The following is a 10,417-nucleotide window of genomic DNA, read 5'->3' as shown; positions in this document are numbered from 1 at the left end:
AGAGCATAATCAATCTACCCAGATTGTTAGAGACGGATCGTTGCGATAGCAAAATTGCCAGAACTAAAATACATTAAGAGCAACAGAAACACGTACCAATTGGCCTAATTATTTGATGCATATCTTTGACACGGCCCTGCCTTTGAACTGCACGTTTGTGCCATAGAGGATTAAAACTAAAACTAAAACTAAAGCTAAAGAGATCAGAGAAATAAGAGGACAAATATTGTATAAACTAGCTAATGGGTTATTAAACCAAGCCAGCCAACAAAGATATATCTTGTGATCAAGATATTCAGTTAGCACTTACTATTGTAGATTACTATTATTATACACTCATTGTGACGCCACCGATTCAATCGTACACTAATCATACATGCAAACGTGTACGATTAAGATCAGGGACTCACGGGAAGATATCAAAACACAACTCTAAACACAAATAAAGTCATACAAGCTTCATATTACAAGCCAGGAGCCTCGAGGGCTCGAATACAAATGCTCGATCATAAACGAGTCAGCGGAGGCACCAATATCTGAGTACAGACATAAGTTAAACAAGGCGCAGGCATCCTGCCTGGGATCTTCCTAAACTACTCCTGGTCGTCGGCGGCCTAAACGTAGTAGTAGGCACCCTCGGTGTAGTAGGGGTTGTCGTCGACGGTGGCGTCTGGCTCCTGGGCTCCAACATCTGATCGCAGCAACAGGGTGTCGAAGGGGAAAAGGGAGAAACAAAGCAACCGTGAGTACCCATCCAAAGTACTCGCAAGATTGATATCAGATCTACACTACATATGCACCTGTATCAATAAAAGGGGTAGTATGTGTGGACTAAACTGCAGAATGCCAGAATAAGAGGGGGGAGAAGCTAGTCCTGCCGAAGACTACGGTTCTGCCAGCCTCCATTTTGAAGCATATAGAAGAGAGTAGCTGGTAAGTTAACCAAGTAAAACCGTATAGCATAAACCTACCCGATGATCCTCTCCTCGTCACCCTGTGAGAGAACGATCACCGGGTTATATCTGGCACTTGAAAGGGTGTGTTTTATTAAATATCCGGTTCTACTTGTCATGAGGTCGAGAATACTACTCCAAGCGTCCTGTTACCGTGGACACTGCTATTCGAATAGATCAGTCTTCCCTGCAGGGGTGCACCACATGGCCCAACACGCTCGATCACTCTGGCCGGGCACACTTTCCTGGGTCATACCTGGCTTCGGAAGATCAACATGTGGCAGCCCTACCTAGACTCAACGGAGAGGCCAGCACGCCGGTCTAGATCCTAAGCGCGCATGGGTCTTGGGCCCATCGCTCATTGCACTCCTGTGTGTTGCGTGGGCGGCCAGGATCAGTCCTGGCAACCTGCACTTCAAGGCAGTTGCATTGTACGGACCACCCGGGCGCGCGCCGCTCAGTCACTAACGTCTGAAGAGGTTCGACTGATACTACGACACCGAGTGCCCATAACTGTCCTCGTGTAGTTGGTTAGTGCGTATAGGCCAAAAGACCAACTCGGATCAAATATCCAAATCTCGTTAAGCGTGTTATTTTAAAACAACCACGGACGTCGACCAGAGACCAGGCCCACCTCTCACCTAGGTGGTCACAACCTGCCCTATCGCTCCACCACAAAGTAACACTCGGGGGCCGTCGGGAACCCAGGCACACCACTACCTGGGTGGAACCACCTGCCCCCTCAGCCCCCACATTCGAACAATAACGTAAGTATGTAATAGTATATAGTATATACCCATGATCACCTCCCAAGTGATCACGGCCCGATAGTATAGCATGGTAGACGGACAAGAGTGTAGAGCCACTGACGTAATACTAGCAACGTATACTAAGCATTTAGGATTGCAGGTAAAGGTAACAATAGTGGTAACAAGGACATGCTATGCAACACAATAGGATCATCCGAAAAGTAGTAACAGCTACACTACTCTAACGCAAGCAGTATAGAGAAGGAGTAGGCGATATCGGGATGATCAAGGAGGTTTTGCTTGCCTGGAAGCTCTCCTGATAAGGAGGGATCGTCCACACCGTAGTCGACAGGGGGCAGCAGTGGCGTCAGTCTCGAAGTCTACCAGAGAAAAGAGGGGGAAGAAACAATGAATACAATGCAGGCAGATGCATGACAAAGCATGACATGACATTAAGTGATGCTAGGTATGCCCTAACGCGGTACTAGGTGCTACTGCTGAAGGGGGAAAACATTCGGGAAAATATTCCCGGTGTTAGGCATTTTTGGACAGATAAACGGAGGGGACGGTTGCATGTTCACTATGCTAGGGGCATGTGGCAGACGAACGAAGAGCGTATTCGGCTTCGTCTCATTTTTCTGAGCAACTTTCATGTATAAAGTATTTTCATCCGAGTTACGGATTATCTTATATTAATTTTCAAAGTTTTATTAATTTTATAAATTGTTTTAATTCGAAAATTATATGTTAAATTGCTAGATGTACCCAGCATAGTGTACACAAAAATGTACACTGGCTGACATGTGGAACTAGGGGGTGGGCCCCCCTGTCATACTTTGTTTAGCTAATTAGCTAGTTAATTAGGTTAATTAGATTAAGTTAATTAGCTAATTAAGGATAATAAATTAAGTTAATTAATATATATATATATATATATATATATATATATATATATATATATTTGGGTTTTCAGTGGCGGGCCCCACTGTCATTTGCCCAGGGGGCTAATGGGCATTGGGCGTAGCGGGTGCGGGCATCGTACCCAGGCGTCGACCGCGAGGGGCCACGACGAGGCCGGCCGCCGGAGTTAGGCTGGGCGGTGGCGGTGGTGGTGGCCGTGAGCGGCGAGCAGCATGGCGTGCAGGACGGTGAGCAGTAGGGGGGGGGGGGCTGCGGCGGCGAAGCGGGCGACCCCCGGGCGGCCAGAAGGCGAGCGGGGACGAGGGTCAGGGGCGGAGCAGGGCGCGTGGCCGGAGCAGACGCCGGGCGGGGCGCGTGGCCGGAGCAGAGCTCCGGGGGTTCGTGGCCGGAGCAGACGCCGGGCGGGGAGCGGCAACGAGCGCGGCGGAGGCAACGGCTGGGCGACGCGGGTGCGAGCAGCGCACGGTCAGGCAGCGCGTGCGCTCGGGTGCTCGGCTAGGGGCACGGCAAGGTTACGCAAGCAGCGGCGAGGGCGCGGGGCTACGGGCACGGCGCGGGGCGGCCAAGGGCGCACGACGGTCGCGTCGTCCGCAGGCTCGTAATGGGAGCGAAGCGGAGCAGCTGGCCGGGGCGAGGCGGGCGGGCTAGGTGGGGCGCGGCCTGGCGCGGTTGCGGGGTAGATGGGGGAGAGGAGGCGGAGGCCGGGGGGGGGGGGGGGGGGGCTTACCGGCGGCTGCAGTGGTTCGGTCGTCGAGGCTCGGTGGAGCTCGTCGGGGGAGAGGTCGGGGATGCCTCCAGTGACGAGGGCGGCGAGGTGGCTCTGGTGCGGTGCGAGCGGCGACGGCGGTCCGAGGCGAGGGGGTCGCGGCCCGATCCAGATCGGGTGGTGGAGGGAGAGGGAGATGCGAACGTGGGGGTGGAAATGGGGTGGCTTGGTGTTAGCGTCCCCCCCCCCCCCCCCCCCCCCCCCCGGTGGGGTTATGGAGGGGGAAGTGGTGGCCGGTTGGCCTGGCCTGGCTAGCTCAGTGGCCAGCTGGGCCAAGGCCCAACGAGGGGGTTGTCCCCACATCTTTATCTTATTTGTCTTTTCTTTTTATTTGTCTTTTCTGTTTTATTTTTAGTTTCCTTTTACTTTAGTTTTATAAAAATTATCACTAGTACCTAAATTAGTATTTATAAATATACTACCGCCACATTAATTTGGCACTTTAAATAAAGAAATTTGTATTGTGTTTATTATTTTAATAGTATTTAATTAACAGTTTTGTTGTTGTTTTATTTATTACAGTGCATTTAAACACATTATAAAAGTGTGATTTCTCCACCACAATTTCCTATGATTTATTTGACTCATTTAGAACATTTTAGTTTTATTGTTTGAAAACTTTTGTTGTTTGCCTTTACTTTGAATTCGAATTTTGAATCGGTTTTGAACTAACGCGAGATTAACAACAATAACCGAGGTAACGTGGCATCATTAGCAGATGTTCACTGTAGCTTAATTATCCGGGCATGACACTCATATACATGCTAAAGGTAATTTGTAGTGAGTGTGTGATTACCAATCCCCTAATAGTTATTTGGATGAGAGGGATTGATATATATATCAGACAAAAGCATGCACTAGTTAGAAGATAACCAAAAATTCAAAATTAGATATAGCAAATTTATCAGAATCACATGGACACGTTGGCGGCAGGAATGAATCAAATGTACAGGAAAATAAGACAGAGAGGCCAAACTATGTAGCTACTGTTTGAACGCACACTACGCCATGTCTTATATATGAATTTGCAACCAGATACAATCAGCAATGAACAGTTTGGGTCTAAGTAAACAAGTAATGCAAAAGGTTACCTTTTTTACTTATGAGGAAATATCAACAGTTAATATAGTTCTACAAAAGATCTAGACACGCATACATCCATGAGGTATCCACTGAGCTACACAATTAAGATAGGTTAATCAAAAAGCTTCTACTACTGAAAACATTGAAGTTTTGCACGAACTGCAAAATTATTAGTTTCATTATTGACCAAACAAGCATGTTCACACAGCATATTCAAAATTTGTTGATTGATAACTTATAATCCTGATTAGTTGAATTGATTAGCTTATAAGGCTATCTATAAACAACCAAAAACTGACAAAGGCATTCTGCGAGCATGACAGCTCGCAATTAGCTGTGCATTTTAATCAGTGATAGCAGCCTTACAAGGAACATCAACAAACATTGTAATCACTGCATCGAAATAATGCCAGTTTCTGATGTACAAATTACCTTTTTGTGCAAACCGGTGCTTGGGGTCGTCCCTGCTGGTTGACTGCCCTCAATCTATCGGAGAGTAGCCGACGGAAGGACAAGCGTCGTTCATGTCCAGTTGAAGTGCCAGCGATGCCTCCCTCATCTCATCATGTGGAATTGACTATTGTGTCCAATAGATATGGAAGGGGCTAGGCCGGCGGCGTGTTCTCATTGACCCCAAACGCCGACAATGGAAACCTGTGGTACCAGACAACACCCTAAGCAAGATGCTGCCAAAGATTCAACACCAGTGCAATTCAAAGCGGGGCGCGAAAAATGTACCTGACGACCGGATCTAAAAGAAACTTGAATCCACGTCCCACCGACACAATGGGATGAGCTTCTCCGCCGCCAAGCGCAAACAAACCAAATAAATGACGTTTTCCAAAATAGCAGCAAACCAACAGGTCGGCCCGGATGATATTTTCTTTTTCCCTACTTTTTCTACTCCTCTACCACAATACTGTTTTCCCATCGATGGCACATGCAGTCCGAGCATCCTGTCCCAACGGAACAGTTCGCCAATCCCCGTCGCCGCCAAGCACAGCGCGGTAGACCCGCTATACGGGCGCAACCCCGTATGTCAAATAGTACACTTTTAAACCTCCCATGTATTTCTGCGATCAATTATGCCGGCTCCATATGCGCGCCGTACCATTGCTCCATGTATTGAACACGTGAGCTCGTCCGTTCTATCACCACTCTCTGCGTATAGTAGGTTCATAAGTCCAAGACATTTTGCTTGTGGGTTGTGTATCGATTTAGATCAGCAGCGCATCAATTGGGCTAGTCATAGTGGGGAGTAACTTAAACTAGTGTCATGCATACGACACTAGTCTATCTTACTACCATCATAGTGCAATCTAACATAGAAGTACTATCATAGATATTTGCATTTATTAGGTTGTAGACACATTTTACCTTGGGTTGCATTATGTTACGGTAACAAATTATGTTACCACAAACACCTCTCTTCTCATTAACTCCTTACCACATAAGCAAACTTGCCTTGTGGCTGTTATGTTACTCGCTATGTTACTCCCACCATCGCTAGCCTTAGTAGTTATCAAAGGACAAAACTACCCATTTCAGTTTTTGGGAGGTGGAGTATACTGAAGCACATCTCGTATTTTAATACAAACTATACCAAAAATCACCATGTTTATTTAGAACATAGTTATTTGGCTACAATGATTTTCTATATTTTGGTTTATATATGGAGGCTAATATAGTGATGAATTAAATAGAAGAGTGTAACCCCTCGCCCCTAGCAGGAACACTATTTTTTGAACACCTCGCCCCTCCCTCCCGTGGTGTCCCCACGGGCGACGCGGGGGGAAACCCTAGCCTATAGTGCAGATCTTCCCCACCTCACCCCTCCCTCCGCCGCCACCGGAGGGCGTCGCCGGGCAAAGCCCGCTCGGTGTCGGAGGCGGCGGGGACTATTCTCTATTCCTTTCGCTTCGGGCGGGGCGTTGTGAGACGCTAGATCCGAGGGAGGCTCGTGCGGCAACTGGGTGCGTACCCGGCGTCAGTCGCGAGCTCACGACAGAAGAAGCGGTGCCAGTGGTGGTCCAAGTAGAGGCAGAGAGGCTTAATGGGACTTCTATCCCTTCCCGTCCCCTCCCGTTAGGATCTGGGCCTATGCAAGAGCAACGGCTCGGCTTGCCGTGGCCGCAGGTGGAGGTGGGAGGTCGCCGCTCCATGAAGAGTGGTTAGTGGTGGGGTGGATGCATGACTCTGGTGGCGGTGGATGGCAGAGTTTGGTGGTGCCCCTCTCATCAGTGAGAATCGAAGCACCATGGTGGTGGAGGTATTGTCCTTGGCCGTGAGGGCACAGTATCGGGCGGGTCTGCTCTGGTGTCACTGGCAGGGCGCTGGGGAAGGCGGCACACTGTCTCTTCTTAATTTGTATGGTCTTGACGATGTTGCCCTGGGTCCGGCGGACGTGGTGACTTGGATGGTTGGTGGTGGTATTGGCAATGGGCGGTTTCGGCTCCATGTGCGAGGTGGTGGCGGAAATGGTGGAGGCTGTTGTGCTGTGTGATGTGAAGCCCCCCGTCATGGTGGTTGGCCTGATTGAGTAGCTTCAGAACTTTGGGGTTTGTGATCTGGGCTGGGAGAAATCCCTACTTTTTTTTACAGGAAGAGAAATCCCTACTTCACGACACCTAGGCTAGCAACAACGGCATTAGTGGACACCTTCCCCTCCTTGGAGGCCTTGCTTTGGCCTCGATCGAACTTCCCCCCTCGTGCTCCTGAGAGACCCTTGGTCCAGCCTACGGACCGAGCGATGGTGGTGTTATCGCATCATTTGCTCTTTGGAGGCGCCGTCTTGTTGCTCGAGGAATCTTGGTGGCACGGCTCAAGTCCAAGCATGGGCCTTCGAGGCGCTTTGTATACCATTGTCAGCGGTCTCCCGACGATGCCATCTCCAGGTCCGCCCAGGCCCTACCATCCACTTGCCGACCTCCTCTTGGCATAATGTGAGGGGTATGTTGGTCTATGCTGTCCTCGGGTATTGTTCTTGCTGTAGAGGTCTCCGGCATCAGCTGTGATGCGGCTTGGTTGCGCTTTGGCTTGTCTCATCGTCATTGGCATGACGTTGACCTAGGTGGAGCATGTATCATAGTACACGTGGTGGGTGTGTTTGGTGGATGTGGGTGCTAATACTTGGGATTGGCGTTGTAATGGCCGAAAGGTGTTGTATCTGACTTCTTTGCTGCTTCTTCTTCAATATATGATACACATGCTTTTGCGTATTCTAGAAAAAAAATAGAAGAGTGGATATGGGAGGAGCATATAAGTGGCATAAAAAAGTGGTAACTATGACTCTTAAAATGTGTGCAACACAATTTTTCTAAGGCCGGATCTTGATGTATAGAAAATAACTTAGATTGATCACGTGAAGATAGTGTCATGTTACAAAATTATCGCACCTATAGAAACTTCAAGATAATCTAGCCACGCATATTCGCGAGTCGTTTGCTACGAAACAAATGTTTAAATTATGACATAGTGCATGATATGAATATATATTTTATAAAAAACGAGGAAGCTCATAATTTGAGATCATTTATTTGACATACACAGCTAGACAAATCAAATCATCACTTGCTAATGTGTCCATTTTCATGGCACCCTTCCAAAACGTGTGATGAAAAGCTTAGCAAGGAAGTGTGTGACAACACTAAAGATGGCACTATTTAAGAGTCTGTAGAGTTGGTAGAGAAAGTAGAAGGTGTGATAGAGTGCATATTCACTTTTTCTTGAATGTAGGGTTTTAGGATTTGAAATATTGGAGGTACCAAAAGCTAGATATGTTGTTATTCAATACACTACAAGCTTAGTATTGGAATTATAGCATGCCCCACATGTCCATTTATTTATATGATTTAGGACCGGCATTACAACATAACTAAAAAAAGGAAGTAGGATGAAAGGCCTACCTTCAAGTACACATCGATGACATGATAGAGACCATCATCTAGTGGCCGGACATACTCAGGCAAAGCAGATGCTAGTGCTTGGAATTTCGGAGGTTTCAAATTGACATCCGGTGCAACCTCTGCAAGATAGCCATCAAGTAACTTACAACCAACAGTGATTGGTATCATATCATCTATGCACGGGGAGCAACTACTGTTGGCTTGGTCCATTGCCAAAATGTTCTCAAGAATCTTGTGTACGCACTCTACATTGTACAATGTTTCCATGGTATAAGAGTAATTTGGCAGCAGTGGATCTTCCAGACTGGCCCCTGGTCAAGTTGAGCAAAAGTTTCGTAGGTATCAAACACTACTGAATAGGCAATAGTCTGTCGATCTCCTCAAGTAAGTTCTTCTCTTCTACATCAGAAAGAGTACCAGCCAGGGGCAATGTTCCCATGATGTTGCGCCTACTGTGGCCTCCTTTGATACATAGAATAGGAATATAAAAAGAATAGGAAATCATAAGAAGTGAGATAACATGTGTCAATTCGTATAAAGAAAAAGATATCATTTGATGCATTCGCTAGAAGTTTTTTCATTCAGTCTAGGCTAATGTTTTTTTTCTTTGGAAATGTGAAGGATTTGTTCCTATCTTACATAAGAATAGGAATCCTTTCATACAAACCAAAAAGCTTCAAAGGAATTTTTTCTTTAAAAATTCTATCCTATAGAATTCCTAAAGAAATCCTACAAAGTAAAGGAGGCCCGAGTCCTTGGATATAGTTTGGTGCAAAGTATGCCAAAGAACCGATGATGATCTCAGACCGTATGCCTCGAGAATCTATACTACATAGCAATCTCTTGTACATGGGAAAACTCGATGATAAAGCATCATCATACCGCCAGTCTGAACTGAAGTTTCTGGGCCTGACACCGGTGCTGATCCCATTCCACAGTACACTGCCACCAGGGCTATGCATAGTGCCTTCCCCTATCGGCCAGCCAAACAGGTTTGGATCAGTAGTTGATTTTGATGCCAATGACTCGATGCCTCTCTTCACAATGTGAAGATCTTCAGCACGAGGGACGAGGTCATCACATGTTCCTAGCACTTCTAAAGAGTCGTTTCAGTTACCAAGCACCACGTTTTACATTGAGTACCCCTGACTGTTATCTGTTACTTCCTCCGTTCCAAAATAGATGACCCAACTTTATATAAAGTTAGTACAAAGTTGGGTCATCTATTTTGGAACGGAGGGAGTATATTCTTAAAACAAAAGAAAAACAAGCCTTCCCATTCGTCCACATGTGGTAATACTATTTTCACCATCCGATTAGAGCAACAATGGCTAAGATTTAAAGTTTTTACGTAACAAGCTAACATGTACATAGCAATATATTTCATCGTCACATTGTCATGTGTATGTAACTATGTATACCATACATATCCATAATATACACGAACGGAAAAACTTGAAACGATCTAGATCGAATTAATGAGACTAGCCCAGCCATAGTCAAGAAGACATACGTATTTATGGATTCACGGCTCCTCACAAGGAATAAAACATTGTTTCTGCGCTACCTTTGTTTTTCCTTTCAAAATTAGGAAACATACGAATCATGGAATGTTGGAAAAGGAAAGATAGAACGTAATCTAATCAACCACATCTTTTCTTACTCTTGTTTGCGGGCAATCTAACTTAACATGGTCATTAACTCACGGGAGATCCCCCACAAAAGCAAACCCACGAGATATAATATATACATCTTCATCCTTTTCTCAGCGCGGCTGCCGCATCACGAGCAGTAGCAGCCTCACCGTCTTTCCTTTCAAAATTTGGAGCAGAATTGTTTCCGTTGAACTACCTCTGGGCTGCATGCGAGGAGGAAGTCCTGTACCTCCACTAGTAGAAAAAGGGCCATTTGTCCCGGTTCATAAGACCCATCTATCCCGGTTGGAGAACCGGGACTAAAGTGTCGTTACTAATGCCCTAGGCCTTTAGTACCGGTTCTTATACGAACCGGCACAGATGGGCCTCAACGTGGCCGCTCCGG

This window comes from Aegilops tauschii, chromosome 2 (genome assembly GCF_002575655.3).
Source record: "Aegilops tauschii subsp. strangulata cultivar AL8/78 chromosome 2, Aet v6.0, whole genome shotgun sequence".
NCBI classification, from domain to species: domain Eukaryota; kingdom Viridiplantae; phylum Streptophyta; class Magnoliopsida; order Poales; family Poaceae; genus Aegilops; species Aegilops tauschii.
Note: the sequence above shows the minus strand (reverse complement) of the source record.